The sequence below is a fragment of the Cervus elaphus genome, chromosome 20 (assembly GCF_910594005.1).
Source record: "Cervus elaphus chromosome 20, mCerEla1.1, whole genome shotgun sequence".
Classification (NCBI taxonomy): domain Eukaryota; kingdom Metazoa; phylum Chordata; class Mammalia; order Artiodactyla; family Cervidae; genus Cervus; species Cervus elaphus.
In genome coordinates, this window is record NC_057834.1 from 86,132,695 (window position 1) to 86,137,279 (window position 4,585).

Consider the following 4,585-nt stretch of genomic DNA (forward strand, 5'->3'; position numbering starts at 1 on the left):
AATACACATTTTATTATGATGCATAAAGAGTATTACAATAAATATTTCATGGCAACTCATAAAATCAGTTATTATTTGCATTTCTGTAATACAATAGACATACCATAAAAACATTTATATGAAGATATGTTTTCATTTTTGTTTAAAATGCAGTTTTTTTTAATAAATCAATTTTATACCACAATCATGCATACCTGATGTGTGTCCTTAATGCTCTTTCATAAAGCCAGCCTTTAAACTCTTAGTTAATGCAGGGAAATTTGATTTACTAAAATATGCACCTTGATTGCCATAGGAAAATGTTTACAGAGGTTTGCAGTATTAAAATTACTTCCAATTTCTTTTTACTTAACTCTACGGATGATTGACTAATGTCAGAAGGTTCTATATATATAAGCAGACACATTGATGGGAATATCATTAATCTACTCTATTCATGTGTAAGCATTAACTTTCTATGTTTCTGATGATACATAAAGGAAATTATTATAATAGCAGGGAAGGTTTGTTGACATCAGTCCTAATGTTAAAACCATAGTGAGCTCCCTGGGCTAAGGAAATCTGTTACTGAAACATTATAGATCAATATTAAATATGAAAACAATAAAGAAACACTACAATGATTTTTCTTTGTAATTATTTTTCATTTCATCTTTGTGCTTTATTGAGCTAATCTGGGTTCAAAGCTCCAAATGAATTGAAAAAGAAATTTTAGAAGTAGAGGAATGAGAAATTAGCCTGAGATATAGTCAGTCTATACTAAGCCTACAGTTTTTGTTTTTAGAGTTAGACAACATTGAATATGTCCTATTATGTTTCCATTTTTGTGTGTTTACTTGATTGGTTTCTGCCACATTACTCTTTTCAAGTTTTCCTGTCAATTGCTAAACTGTAAATCACTCCTTATTTTTCTTCTCTATCAGAACTTGTTCACTGAATTGTTCTTGGTGGTATCTTGCATTCTGTTTATCCTCCTATCACTCTTCTACTTTTATATTCTTATCTTAAGGAATATTATTTGTTCTGATAGTTTCAACTATCAACTCTGGAAGCAACTTTGATGTCCATAATTCCAATCAACATTTATTTCAAAATTCAGAATGATATGCAACTTTCTAAAAATTTTTGCCTTGACACAACAAAGAAAATCTACAAATCAAATCTGGCTCTTTACTGTCCTTTTCCAATATATTATCTCCGTAGGAGAGGAAAAGACTAAATCAGAATTTCTAGCCCTATAGATCTTCAGCTAGTGTAGAAGAAACAAAGAACAGTGGGAGAAGGAAAAAGATTGCACGGAATTTCTGCGAAGTATGGAACACTCTTTTCTGTAGCAGAGAAGAGATTCCAGAATTGTTCTAAGCAGAGAATTGAAGCGTGCCAGTGTTCTATAAGGGTTTTCTCACAGCAGTCTTAGATAAAACCAATACCCTGGACTTGGCTTTCCCCTGTTGGATTGACAAAAGCAAGAATACAATAAAAAGCAGAACATTTCCTCTCATAACTGTTAGAGAAAGATGCAGAAGTGCATTAGACTTTCCAAATGCTCTCTCCAGTGTTCCAAACGTGAGCTAGTCAAGGCATTTTAAATGTGGAAACTTTTTCCCAATTTGCTGTGATTTGTGCCACCATAAAACCAATTTGGTAGAAAGGCTGAGAAAAAGGAATAGTCTTATGTTGGTAACAGCAAGTAGGGGCAGCAAAAACCAACTGATGAGGTGGTTCCAGTACATGGGGAAGCATTTCACAAACTCCAGTACTGATAGTGAGATCAAAAATGCACACCTGTCTCACACGGAACACTTCAATATTCTATTGAGAACCAGAATAAATTGGGAAAAGTAGGGGAAATGTAATAACCAAAACAACACAGTGGGAGACCTAAATCAAAATACCTTACATTTGTTAATAATCTATATCACCTCCACAGCTCTTTTAAAGAATGTTCTTGAGAAAATGGCACTGTCACACATTTATTCAACCATGTGAGAAAAGCAGGAGTCATCCTATGTCTCTTTGAACTAGGTCTAGCCTTGCTCTGATTATCTCTACCACTCTGGTGCTTGGGGCCTCATTACTACTACATGGGACTTTTATAGCAGCTTGCATTCTGAACTTTGAGGTTACCTTCTTATACCTCATCCATCCACATTTCTGTTAGCAATCTTTCTAAAATATACATTTGGCTATTTCAACATCTTCTAATGTTTTCTAACATTATAAACTTCACTTCTTTAGTCTGGTAAAAGAGACTTTATATGCTGTCTTTTGATTTCCAATAAGTACCTGCCATTCCAGACTACAAGGCACATCAAGCCTCCAGTTTCTTCCTTCCACACTCAGCAGACCTGGCATATCATATGTATACATATTTCAACAATTTGCTAACTTTAGGGAGGGAAATTTTTTTCCTTTCCTCTCTTGGTTCTTTTAGTTGATCAAAATATTAAAATGACACAAGACAGTAACAGGAGATAATCAAATTTAATTTTATGTATACAAGGATCTCATAAGAGTTTGAGCCAAAAGGACAATTAGCTAAAGTAAGGTAATATGCCATCCTGGACCAAAGAGAGGAGGAGGGGTCTGGGACTTCAAAGGGAATGAAGACAATTCACAGGGAGAGATTAAAAAAAAAAAAAAAAAGCACAAATATTTGCAGGGCCACACAGAAAACTGGCTTCCCAGATGGCCCAAGGGGTAAAGAATCCAGTTGTCAAAACAGGAGACACAAGAGACGTGGGTTCAATCCCTGGGTCGGGAAGAACCATGAAGTAGAAAATTGTAACACACTCTGATATTCTGGCTGGGAAAATTCCAGGACAGAGGAGCCTGATGGGTTGCAGTTCATGGGGTTGCAAAGAGTCAGACACTACTGGGGATGCATGCACAACATACAGAAACAATGGGACACAGAAAATAATTTTGATAAACAGACTTTGCTAGGTTTTTCCATGTCCATTACCCCTAATTCATACTGTGCTGTCATTATCTGTGGTGATATCTATGGTGTTCCTTTCCTGGGACAGATCTTTGATCTAAATTGTTTTAGGTAGTTAATGGAGAGATAAAAAGAAAAACTTCCTGACTTGTTTCTTAAAAATATTCACTCTAAAACAATCCTCATGTCGAAAAGTTACATTTGGGGATGGCAAATTTTGCTCCTTTATGCTAATCCAGTACCTCCTGAAAGGGATCTTCATTTAACCCTCCTCTCTTTTTTGTCTTCCATAAACAGAACTAGTGACTAGTATATTATCTATGTAAAATTTTCTTTTAACAATATAGCAAAAGACTGAAATATCATATTCTTAAATCTGATAATTGCATTTCTAAAAATTTGTACTAGTTATAATACTTAATTTTTATTCATTGATCTACCTTATAATGGTAATTTTGTGATTTATAATAAGAAAATATATTATATCTTCTCCATTTCTGGCACAGAATTCTGAAAATTCTTGGAATATCCGAAATGATAAGAACCATAAGTGTCTTTGTATTACTAAAACTAGCTACTTTAAACTTATTAACCATGTTAATGGGTTACTTTTGGAGAGCCCTTGAGGATTTTCCAGGGGAACCAACCAAATCATTAAAGTCTGGAATTTTCACCACTCCCTCACAACTTCTGGGGAAGAGAGAGGTAATGTTTGAATTAATGACTAAAGGCAAATGATTGAATCAGTCATCCCTAGGTAATGTAGATTTCATAAGAAAATCTAAAAGGACTAGGTTTGGAGAGCTCCAGGTTGATGAGCCAGAATGGATTCATGTGCTGGGAGTGGCAAGTGTCACACTCCATAAGGACACAAGATCCTGTGCTTGGGACCCTGTCAGACTCTGCCTTATATATTTCTTCACCTAGCTATTCATTTGTATCTCTTAATATCCTTTGTGACAAAATAGTAATCTAGTCAGTGAACTGTTTTCCTGACTGCTGTGAGCAGCTCTACCTAATTAATTGGACCCAGGGTCGGGATAGTGGAAACCTCCAGTTTATAGTGGGCCCAAGGAAGTGTTGGTGAAATCTGATTTATAACTGGTCAGCCAGAAGCATAGGCAAATAAATTGGACTTGCAGTTAGCATCTGAAATGAGGGAGGGGGCAGTTTTGTGATATTGAACCATTAACCTGTAGGATCTGAAGTTAACTCCAGATAGCATCAGAACTGAATGTATTGTGGAATACCCAGCTGATGTCACAGAATTTCTTGATGTAGGGGGGAAAAAAAAAATCCCACATATTTGGTGACCAGAATTGAAGAATTGAGAATAGTGCTTGAATATACAGAGAAGAGGTTTTTTTTTTTTCCCCTAAGCAATATTTAAAAATTTTTAAAAACTATGATCATAAACTAAGATTATTAAAAATTAAGAAATTACTGTATGACTAAAATCACTTCAATAAATATTGAATCAATGACATTGCAAATGATTATTGGATAATGATGGTTGTCAAATACATTAGTTTATAACACTCTATATGGTATGTGATACCAATTTTATCAATGACTGTCTACTAGTATATAAAGACTTACTTCACCAACATCTGTGAATACATTTATCTTTGTTAATATTGTTTC